Here is a 12,752-nt window from a genome sequence, read left to right on the forward strand (position 1 = left end):
GGCCACTAATGCCAGGGTTCATGGCACGTGAGTTAATAACTTAGTCAGAGGTGGATTCCAATAAGTATGTGGTCATGTATGTAAGTCCCCACACACTCATATGTGCCTCCATGTATGTACATACAAGAATACACACACACACACACACACACACACACACACACACACACACACACACCCTCTCTAAGGATGCAGAGACTCTAGAAGTGTGGGCCTGAAACACTAAACAAGGCTGCCAATGTGCTGCTCGGGTTTTTCTTCGCTTCTTGTCAGCAAATAATATATATGATTCTCCTATGAAAAATCTGAAAATGTCCCAGTTTCAAAGATAAAAGACCAAGATAAAGTCTGTTTGCTTAGGCGAAAATATAGTGAACTAAGTAATGTGTACCTGGCTGGCTGGCTAACAGACTGCCTACAGCCAAAATTCCTGGCTTTTTGTAACATTTTCATCTAAGACTAAAACATTCCATCCAGGAGGAAGCTCCTTAAGCAGGAAGCTAAACAACTCAAAAAAGCTTCAGGAGTCCCTGAAACTGACCTGATTCTCTAGGCTCCTCCCTGACAGAGTAAGCAGTAAAACTCTACTCCCCCCCACCTCACCCCCCCCCAGAAAAGAAAAGGCTGAGCTGCAAAGAAATCTTTCAGCAAAGCCAAGCTGCAAAGACACTCTTTGACCAGACAGGCAGCCTGGAACTAGCAGACAGCAACTGAGCAGTGTAGACCACCTAAAGTACCTAGAGGGTCACTCTCCAACCCGTTGAGCTGCCTGCAGATTGTGCAGTGCGCTCCAGGTCCCCAGCTTTATAAGCTGTCACCCGGGTTGCTGTAGGTTCTGGTGAAGCAGTTGTCTGAGTCACCTGTTCCTCTAAGTAACCCCTCACCCACATTCCTGAGAGTAATCCCAATAAAACTCATGAGTTCACCAAGTTGGTCTTTGGTGGTGCCTGTACTTTGCTCTGTCATGGGACCCTCATGTGGAATGAGGAGACATGTGTGTTGCACCTCCCCAGAAGTTTTGTAACCCAACACTCCTGCTCTCAACCCAACCTTCTGCCATGCCCAGGACCTTCATCACCAGGAACAGACATCCGAATCATGATAACTGTCCTACAAGCCACTGGGTAAGTCATATTTGGGTATCTCCGGGGTTGGTTCCTTCGGTTAGAACAAGACAGTCTAAGACAAGGCTGATGGAGTGGGGAGCAGAGGCTCTTTCAGAGGACACAACGGAGAGTGGGGAGAACAAGTCTGGTGATGTAGAAAAGACACTGGGAATTCTTTTACGTTTTCTTAATCTTTATATCATAATTTGCCAACTGCTCTTCAGCTGAGTCAACCCTTCATAGATGTCTTTTCACGCCCCTCCTCCAGGTTAGACACACAGCACCACTTGTCAGGGATTGCGCCTTCAGTTAGCAATCGCCACAGCCATCTTGTAAATGTGACTTGTGTGCTGTGTTCTCATCTCCTGAACAAACAGTATCTTCTCCCTCCCAATCATTCCCAGCATCAGGAACCCTCAGTGGGGCATACATCAGCAAGCAGCAAACAGCCTCTTGTCACAAGGGGACTCCACAGTGTTCCAGGACCTCATGTCACCACAGACTCAAAAAGCCTACATCTGTAAGTGGGAAAGGAGAGGTGGAGTGTGCAAGAAGATGTGGTGGTCATTCCCTGGGGTTTAAACAACAGCATCCATATACATGGAAGACTGTGTAGGGAAAGGGGTAACCATGTTGCTTTGAGAAACAGCTGAATGAAATGTGGGTCACATATAATACTCCAGTATTTGTTTTCTTTTTCAGTAATTAGCATTCTAAGCTCACACCCACTGGATTTATTCCCTGTGTTGGCCCCTTCCTCCAACATTCAAACAGAGAGGAGAGGACACTTTCCTTCAGGAAACTGTCCCCATCACATACTAGGAGACAAGACATGATCAGGCATCCTGGAGCTTCTGCCCAGGTTTCTGTGCCACCCAACATCCTGAGCTATGAGGACAAACATGCCTTCTCTTCTGGTCTCATGCATGGCCTATTAGCAGCACGTGAGCAGAACAGGCTCTATATTAAGAATTACAGTAAACCATGGCATCTCTGTGGGCTAGCCTGGAACCCTGATCCGACAGAAGACACTACAACCAAGGGGGGGGGAAATAATCTGAGAGGCAAACCACTAATGTGAAACTTGATTTATCTTATAATGTGCTTTTACTGAGTCTGGTTAAGAAGGCTTCAGACAACTGAATGAAGAAAAGCGGCTACAGCAAGAGCCAGTTGGGCTCCTCGAACGAGAACCACATCTATGGAGAATTTACAGTTCCAGTTTTCCGTGTGCACATCTGCCAGTCTCTACAGGACACAGAGCAGCTGTTACATTCTCATTTGAATCCACTTCCACTCCTAGACCCACTTTCACAAATGACTAAGCTAATGCACATATGACCTTTATCATGCTTAGGAGCTGGTATCTGCTATGGCTTGAATATCTTTGCCCCTTCTGAAATTCATGTTTGAAACAGTCTTTGGTGAAGAACAGTGGGAGGTGAGGGCTAATGGTAGCTAATTCCTGTCATGCAAGCCACCAAAACATGCAGGGGTAGGTTTGCTTTTTCCCACTCTTCTGAGACATGCAGACAGGGCCCTGTGGACTACAGGTGGCCTCCGCAGGTGCCAACACCCGGTCCTCATCTCCAGACTCCAGAGTTGTCAAACCCACAACCTTATCTTCATGAATACCTGCTTCCTGCTATTGCCCTACTGGAGAAGGACAAGACTCTCTGTCTTTGATTAACACTGCGTGGTGCCAAGTTATTTTATTCAAAGGGCGGTCTATTTTGAATCTATGACCATTTACCACTGACCCATGCAAGTCACAGTCATAAACAGCTATGCTGAGCCACAACCTGAAGACAGTGAAGATAACTTCAAACTATAGGGCACTGACTGGAACAACTTTAATGAACATATCTGACTTTTCAAAGCCCCAACAGTGGAAGTTGCAGGATAGACAGCCAATTTCCCTAACCAATAATCTGCAAAGAAACAGGAGGAACCTGGAAGACGTGCTTGTGGCACAAAAGGATGACAAGATATATGAAATCTGGCTAACCCAACAAAGGGGTTAAAACGAATTTGGAGACAGATGGAAACTAAAGTGCTGCCAGGGTATCTGAGCACGTGAAGGAAGTCCTCTGGTGGACTCCTTGGTGAAGTCTTAATGTTTTCGTGCCTTATGGAAGAACAAGAGGGACATGACACATCTGAGGTCACTTGAAGCCAACATAGGGCAGAAGCAGCCAGGGGACTGAGTAGCAGTGGACTGGCCCGGGGCTGTCCGTCACCACAGCTGGACAACAGGTCAGGGCACACTTACTATCACTGTCAATTTTGTGGCCACTTAGAAACTTCCATAATGCCAAACTTAAAAAAAGAACCAGAAGCCTGCTGAGATTCCAGAAACTCTTAGCAAGGTATTATTCACACATTTATTATGTTAAAAACATTAAGCAGGAAATGTACAAATGGTTTGAGGGCCATGTGTCCACAGGCCAGCATATGGCAGGCACCTAGCAAGCACCCCTAGCCAACCTCACCCCTCCCAAAAAAAAAAAAAAAAAAAAAAAAAACAACACTCTGGGGCAACAGACATAGAAATAACCTCTGAACTGCCACCAGGAGGCAGATTTGCATGCACCAAGGCAAGAACGACAGTAAAAAAAAAAAAAAGAAAATATTTTCTAGAAATGGACTAGTCAATGTTCTAAATCCCTTTGGGGTGAATACAGATAGTAGCAGGATCACAGACATAAGACCCTGAAGACTGGAAGAATTTCCAAGCTACAAAGTTAAAAAAAAAAAAAAAATCCAAGGAGTAGGTCAATGTGTTAGTACATTTGTACTCATGTAAGAATATCACAATGGATGTATATGCTGAGTGTGTATGTAGATAGAAAAACATACAGGTCACTACTGTGGTGTTTACATTTACCTGGAGAGGGACCTAGAGAAAAGACCCATTCTTTCTTGTACTTTTCTTCTGTCATTGAGTATGAATTATTAAACTATGAAATCTAACTTGTTTTTGAAATTTAAACAACATATACCACAAGAAGAAAATACACATCAACCCAAGTTAGCCACTGTTAAGTCCAAATTATCATATTATTTTTCTTACTTAAACATTTACAGTATATATGATACCTAAAAAAATAAAGTCACACAGAATCACACAGATACACTGTTACTTTTGGGTTTTAAAGACCACATCCATTTACTACCATACTGATCTATCACTATTCCAATTAAAGAGCTCATTTAAAACCCAAGATGGAATTAGGAACACCCCTACTGAAAAGTCCTAATCAGTGTAAAGCTTGTCCCAAGAATTCACATGATGCACCACATAAAAATATACAAACTTGTATTACTGGATGCAACTTCAACAATTGCAGCAGAAACCTATGAAGACCCAATCAAGGCTAAGACCTTCCAACACAGATCTAAGCTACACCGCCATTCTTCTTTTTACAATGAGATCTTATTTATTTATTTGTTTGTTTGGTTTTTTTTTTTAAGGCAGGGGCTCACTCACTGTGCAGCTCTGGCTGACTTAGTGCTTGATATGTAGACAAGCTGGTCTTGAACTCACAGAGATCCACTGGCATCTGCCTCCCAAATATTGGGATTAAAGGTGTGCACTACCATACCCTGCTTGGGTGAGGTTTTAAAGACACATTTTCCCAGCTCAACAAAATATTAGGGTATTTGCTTGCTTTCATCTTTCTTGGTTGTGAAATTCCTCCCTAAACATAACTCTTATTAACACAAACTATTTTTTAGCTATGTGAAAGAAGCAGAAAATGAAATACATAGCACACCACCCCAGCCATACTGTAACCCCACGGAATGGGAGAGAAAACATGACAGAAGCCATCACTCGGCTCAGAAGCTCAGAGCTATGGTGCACAGAGCTTGAGATAGGCAGTGACTTCCCTTGAGAACCTCAGCTCTAATACAAAAGAAACAATATTCACCAAATAAAATAGATGTCTGTGTGAGCGTTTGCAATATACATATGATGTGTACTCTTCGCTGCCGGCTCGACCCAGGAGATCTGTTGGGTATGCGTCGTAACTCTGGGTCTGTCCGTGAGGTGTGTAACCAGAGATGACTGGAATGTGACACAGAACTGAGGAAGACTATGCCTGAACATGATGGTGTCATTCACTAGGCTGGAGAATTACACGGAATAAAAATGGAAGGAGGAGGATGTGTGTCAGCACAGGCAACGCTGCCTCCTCTCTACCATGCAGAGCTGATTGGCTCCATCCATGGCCCTGGCCAGGATACTCTGTCTCACCATAGAACCCGAAGGAAAGGAGCCAAGGACTGTGAACCAGCAGTCAAAATAAATCTGTCCCCTTACACAGCTCTTCCCACTCTGTTTAGAGACTAATGGTAGCTTCTGCTTTCTGATACACATTACAAAGAGCAGCCAGCTATTTGCCATGGAGCACTCTAGAAACCCAAAAGCATCTTCTCTGATATAAGCTCCGTTTCCTCTTTCTTCTGTTGGATACAGCAGCAGGGCAGGGCAATGCAGAGGTTCCTGCAGCAGAGTGGGGGAAGGTGTGCAGGAAGAGAGGACACAGCACTGGGGAAGTCTAAAGCTGCAAGCAGGTCCAAGGGATAAGGAGAGGGTCTTGGGAACTAAGCAGACAAGGAGCACGGCAGGCAGGCAGGCAGGCAGGATTCAGAGGCCGAGGACCAAGGCTGCCAACTTTGCAGGCAGGTAGCCTGTCCTCAGCACTGCGTTCAGAACGTCACACAATTTACACACAGGAGAGCACAGTAGTCCTCCCTTAACCATGGTTCTCTTTCTCTCCTCTGGCTTCAGTTACCCATTATCAGAAGGAATATTCCAGAACTAATTTCTAAATTGATTACAGTACATTGTTACAATTATTATATTTTATTAGTAATTATGATTTCATGCTGTCCTTAATTTACAATTTAAACCTTTCTATAGGTAAGTGTATGTATAGGAACCAACATAGGATATAGAAGGTTCAAAACTACCTTTCAGGCATCTAATTAGGGTACTGGAACGTCATGCACTATGGATAATGGGGGGAGCAGGTTGGGGTCAACTGTAAACATTTGGAATCAATAGGTTAACAACTGACTGAAAAGGGAATTTAAAAATCACAAAGGGTCTGTTAGTATGTAAAGCCAAGCTCACACATGAAAATGAACCTAGAATGTACAAGGGGATGGGTCTCTTTCCTGAGCAAGATGCCAGACTGAAATGACAGAGTGCCATGCACAGTTAGGTCACAGATGAGCATCTGACTGGGAACTGAGAGTTAAATTCTCATTTATTTTCATGGATTTTAGTTGGTACATGTAATATATTTTGTTACTACAGAAGTTGAAAGTTTTGTTATTTCAAATGTGTATTCTATTTGAAATTGTATTATTGATATTGTATAAACTTACATCTTTATAAATTACTGTTGTTTTAATAGTCTTACAATAAAAATTAAAAAACTTAAAAGGTACTGACTAGATGCATGGGACTCAACAACCATCTAAAACCACATAGGTTTTCATAAAGTCAAATTTTATAAGTGGTTGGGTGGCAATGTTTTCCTGGGTATGGCTTTTATATTCACTTTAACCTCAGAACTACAGGTATTTGAGAAGCAACATTTTTACTATATATTTAGTGTCTGTTTCCTCCTCCCGGTTAGTAGTATTTTAGTTTTTAACAGCAAAGACAGCCAATTAGTCACTTTCCTCATCACTATGACAAATAGACAAAATCTGGCTCACAGCTCAAGGTACCTGGTGGCAGGAGTGTGAGGCTGCTGCAGTGAAGAGAGACAACTGAAAGTGCTCAGCTCCCTGTTTCCTTCTTATCCAGCCCCGGGCCCCAGACCACAGGTTCTTGCCACCCACATTTATGATGGGTAGGCCCACCTCCATTAGCCTCATCCAGCAAATCCCATATAGAAATGGCCACATGTTTGTTTCTATGGCGATCCTAAACCCCAGTAAGTTAACATGATTAACCATCATCATACTACTGTAAGATATTCATTTAATTTAATCAAAAAGTCAGCCAACATTCCAAGGTCAATTAAGAACTATGTTCATTTACTTCAACATAACCCAATCAGCCCAATCAGCGTATTTTCCGAATGATACCACTCAACCATTAAACCAGAGAGGGTGTGAAACCCTTCACATAGGCGGTGGAAGAGAGAAGAAAGTGAAAACAACGGACTGGGTCTAGCAGTTTCAGTCATCTACTACTGATGCTACTGTTATGTGGGGACCTGTGATCACAGTCAGCCAAACACTGTATTATCACTTCAGAGTTCTCCAAGACAGAGCGACAGCCATGCTCCATTTCATTTTACTGCAAGGACCCACACCAGACCCAGAATCCCCATGGAAGAGGCTAGGCTGTGTTTCTCACCATTGTCCCTAGCATCCCACTAGACATATGGCCCTCAGCATGCATGCCCAATAATCCAGACGCTGGCATCAGATAAATGAGGTGACTCTTCAAAAGCTGGGAAGAATTAAAATTTTATAGCAGGAACGGCACACACTGAACGACAACAAAATCCAAACTGAGAAAGTTTAAAATTAACTAGTGCCTAAATAGTCCTTGCCACCCTCTCAGTGGGATAAATGAGTGAACAGCTGGACTGCCATGGGAGGCACAGGGGAAAGTTCACAAGGGTTTCATTCTTTTGTTTGATGGACTATAAATAGATTAACTGTTTGTTTCTGATCACTAATTTTTCTACAACTGCCATAACCTCAAACGTAGACAATATAAGCTACTAAGTGATACACTTGATTAAAAACAGAAAATTATTTTTAAAGCATACGAAACTTGGAGGTTTCAACCATGTGTTCTTAATACTAACAGCCAATTGTTAAATAAAGGGCCAGCTCTTTATTACTGGCCAGCCTCCGACAAAGCCTCTAAACTGCTTTTTAAATAACTAATATTTATAAAACATATCACCAAACTTGCCTACTAAAATACATTTTAAGGGAAAGATAATTGTTCTGCTTCTACTAATATCATCTTTCCAAGCCATTAGCCTACAGAATTAGTAACAGTTCATATATTCTGTATGTATATATGTATCATATACAGATATGTGCTATATATACTATGGATACACCCTTGTTTGGAATGAAGCCATTATCCAAATTGATGTCCTATGAACAGCCTCTGTGTATCTTCTCTGTTACCTTGGCATAACAGCTCACAGAAAATTATGAGAGTGTTAAATGTTCTTAGTACATTTAAGTGCCTCTAAACAAATATTTATGATAAAATTTGCAATGCACAAAAACTTCAATCTAATCTTCCTGAGCCAAGGAACTCTGAGGATTCATGTGCTTCAAGAGCTATCACAGACACGAAGAGGAGCTTTCTTTCAGGTGGTTCACAAAAGGACACACTAGGCCAACTCAGAGCCACAAGTAACCGTAATTAGACTTGGAATTTCATTTGCATGTGCCCATTTCAACTAGCCAAACACAAGATGGCTTGCCAGCCATTTACCAGCCTTTCTCACCGGTCTGGGAATCTAACTGCATCACAGAGGCCACATTAAGCAAATCAAGAGGAAAATGCATTAGCAAATGCCCAGGCATGGGGAGCCATGGAACTCAGTGTTGGGCAGCACAGGAAGTAGAGATGTGATGTTATTACTTTGATAATAGTATTGATGATAAAGTTCACTATTTCCTAAATCCCGAGCTATAAATAACCCAGCAAACAAAATCAATGTACACGCACTGCTCTTAAATAGAGAGAGGAATGGGGATAGCACATGATGTTTCCCAGCCTCTGAGAGTATTTCTTCTTAGGGGCTAGAGGCATGACTCACTTGTCTATTATGGCACCAGGGGACAGGAAAGGAGGATAAGGCTGATGGAAGGGCAGGAGGAAGTGGTAGAGGAGAGGGAAGGGAAGACATGATGGGGGAATGGGGATAGGGGGTAGAGGAGGGATCCTACAGGGCATAGGAAGGCCATATGCCCTTGGTCTTTCTGTAAGCTGCAGCTAGCTGTATTAGAAACAATCTCACAGCAATAACATGGGAAGTGCCAGGTTAACTCAGACAGAGTAACTCTCTGTATAAACTTGCAGATCCTGTACTCTACACACGAATGTGTGTATTCTTCATGTACACCAGAAATGCACCCTGCCTGCCTGGGCAAATTCTTATCCTCCCAGTGTGATCTTCAACATCCTGTACCTGTGGAGTCCTGCCCTGACCCTCACCGGAGCCACTGTAACATGCACCAACAGAATCCATATTCTCCTGCCATAGGTGTTTTATCACTCACTGGTGTCGATCAACTCCATGGTGTGGCTATAACCTGGTTTTGCATCCCAACTCACAGCAATGTCTGTTGATAATTCCAGGAAGGTGTCAATTCCTTCCCTTCCTGCACTTCCCACATAATTTCATCTACTCAATGTAATGTGATATTGAAACTGATCTCTTCTGTCCATTAAGACTTGTGGTCTTAGGTAGGCCTTATTTCTCTATTTTTGTGAGGATTCTTTCAATCTTTGATGTTATTTGCCTACAGACAGTTACAGTGTTGTTTTTATCTTTGTTTTGAGGTAGTGTTTCAAACACCTATGCCCTTGCCTCTGAATGTTAACAAAACAGGAATTTATAAGCCCAGAGGAAACGGATTATTTTAATGAACCTATAAACCTATAAACCTCACAATGATGATTTGAGAGCAAAATACTTATTTGATGTCAAACAAGTTATTTACTTAAAGTAGATACACAAAAAGAGGCTATGTCTATTTCATTTCCTAAGATCACAGTGAATCTGCCACCTGACAAATCAATACTTAATTTTAAACATGGCAGTCAGTGACTGAAGACCAAGATTTCAATATTCATCAAGGTCTGAGATACGCAGTAGTTTGTAATATTCCAACAAAATACTTGGGAGCCTCAGGGAGACTTTGGCAGCAGTCTTCCCTCCAGTAGCTGGTCAGTCCCACAGACTGCTCAACGTTCTCTATTCCTTGTCAGGAGGGGAACACTACGGAAAACCCAAGTCTTCTGCTTCTACCTCCAAAATGCCTCTCCAAGCCAGGCATCTTAGGTGCCCTAGTCCACATCCACCTCCTGAGTAGAACTTCTCATGCCCTGAGCTGCCCTCCTTTCCACACTGTATGTGGCCACACCAATCAGACAAGCCAGTCTTCTCTCTCATGCCATTCACGTGAAAGCTTCATCTTTCCTGTTTGTCAATGTCCTCATCCCAACTCACTGTCCTGTGATGCTACTGATCCATGCTGCCTATATAACTCATTGTGGGTGTAGCTAGCAGTGAGTTTGTTCCCTAAAGGGCATTTGGCAATGTCTAGAGACATTTTATTTGTTACAACTGAGGGACAGGGGCTATAACTGGTATCCATGAGAACAGGCCAGTGGTTCTGCTCAACATCCCACCAGATACAGGACAACCTCCAGAAGGAAGCTCAGCTCAAATGGTTAACTGCAAAGGGCGGAAACCCTGTTGAAAATCAGTGGTGAGTGACAGCTCACCATATTCCCTTTAACTGTTTTCAAATAAGGCAATAAAATTTGGGGAGACTAGTCTCTTAAATTTTGTCATGTGAAACAATACACGCTAACAGCAGCTAATCCCGTGAAGAAGGGTTTCCTGTTCAACACCAAAGTGCTACAAATGTTCACTAACACAACTTTGAGAAAACTAAACCACAGGAGGAAAACTCCTTCCCTCTATCAACAAAGACAATGGAGGCACCTAAACAGAATGGACATCTCAGTAGAAAGCTTTCCCTACTGCCACTAAGGACGCCTAACTGCAAATCTTTACCCACCTTTCTTTGTCTTTGGGACACTGAACAAACTCAAGCTTCCTCTCTGGTAAAACAGGAAAGAAGATACCATCTACCTCACGGAGCTCCATGAGACTCCAAAAGCATACGTTCATTCAGATTAACACTTAGCAAGTAGTTGGGTACCATCAATGATGCCCTACATATTTCTCATACTTCTCATTCATTTTATTTCTGCATGTAACAATTTACAGATGCTTACAACTTTAGGTAACATATTTAAAAAGTAAGGAAATGCTTTATGATACAATATCTCAGCATGCATGTGCACGTGTGTGCACAAACACACACACGCACATACACAAAACAAAACAAAAAAACAAAAACAAAAAAGGAAGGCTGTCATCTAAGGAAGAGTTTTATGTATATAAAGTGTAAGTACAAAGTATAAAGTCTTCACTACGTCCTGAGATAGGTTAAGTTGAAACAATACTTTCCAGGTAGATGATACTTTTTTTGTTTTGTTTTTATATTCTGCAAATCTTTCATTATAATCTATCTCTTTGGGGGAGAATGGCCATCAGTGAGCCTTGTACATGCTTGGCAAGAACTCCATCACAAAGTTACATCTCCAGCTTTGGGTTTTAAGATAGAGTGTGCAGTCAACTGTAACTAAGTAACATGGGCTAGGCTTGAACTCATGACTGTCTCCTACCTACTGAGGGCTACAGAAATGTACACTACCTGTCCCTTGCTCCTCCCCTTTCTTCCATCCACTTTTCCTTTCTATTTGTGGCAGAATACATTATCACTCTAAGCTAAACTGTAGTGTATGGTAAGGGGTCAAATTATTTTTTCACCTATAACATTTTCAATTCTTTTACTATAAAGCAGAACTAATATCCAGCCCTCATTTAGATTTCTGCAGACAACTAAAAGTCAAATGAACCTCACTATCTTTGATAAACTTAATACATGATTGTTTCTTCAGAAGACGCATATTTTTTTACATAGAAATATTTTCTTAAATAGTACTTCAGAGTTTGGGCTGGAGAGATGGTTCCACAGTTAAGAGTGCATACTGCTCTTACAGAGGACCCCGCACAGTCCCTAGCACTCACTCGGTGTCTAACAATTGCTTACAACTCCAGTTCCAGGAGATCTGGCACTTCTAGCCTCCTTGGAAACTTGCAACCCCATGCATGTACCTCCACAGAGATACACACATAATTAAAAATAAAATCTTTAAGAAATTACCAATCCACAAGAAAACAAAAATTAAAATTAATGCAGCTTCCTGTCCAACAGGCACTTTACATCAAAGCAACAGAAGCCATGAGTGCCTACTACAAACTCATACCACTAATGGTTTTCTATTTGACATTAAATTATTCCCTCAAAAATATCAATAGCAGTGATCAAAATTCATCTACAGATGCAGCGCATTGGTCATCAGAACACCCAGCACCTTCCCTTCCGCATGCTCTGCAGGTTGTCTTCCGCTGTACTCTTGCATCATGGAGCTGCAGTACTCTAGACACCCATGTGTTAAAATTTCCAGCTAGTAACACATTCCTTTCTGGTTACCATTCAGCCTACCACAGTAGATTTTTCCTGAGTGCTTATATTATTTAAATGTCTTGCTTAGAGATGCTACCTGGATGCAAACAAGCCAGGGTGAAGTTAACTAGTTTCTTAGTATAAATAGGGTTCACATTTGGTTTAACTGTTTAAATTCTTCATCAACTCAAATCAAGGGAAGGACATCACATCAAAGGGTGGGAACACACAACAACACAACCTTCTCCAGTCACATAGCGAACCTCAGGCAGTTGCACACGCACATCACACCCGGGGTATGTGCACAGTCACATT

General features: G+C 42.1%; 1 protein-coding gene across 4 annotated transcripts in view; it reads right to left on the minus strand.

Annotated features, from left to right (window-relative positions):
* Hivep1 (HIVEP zinc finger 1) overlaps positions 1–12,752 on the minus strand; it is a 130,589-nt gene that overhangs the window by 65,252 nt on the left and 52,585 nt on the right. The gene's annotated exons all lie outside the window — the stretch shown is intronic.

Source organism: Phodopus roborovskii, unplaced genomic scaffold (genome assembly GCF_943737965.1).
Source record: "Phodopus roborovskii unplaced genomic scaffold, PHOROB, whole genome shotgun sequence".
In the NCBI taxonomy this organism is placed as follows: Eukaryota; Metazoa; Chordata; class Mammalia; order Rodentia; family Cricetidae; genus Phodopus; species Phodopus roborovskii.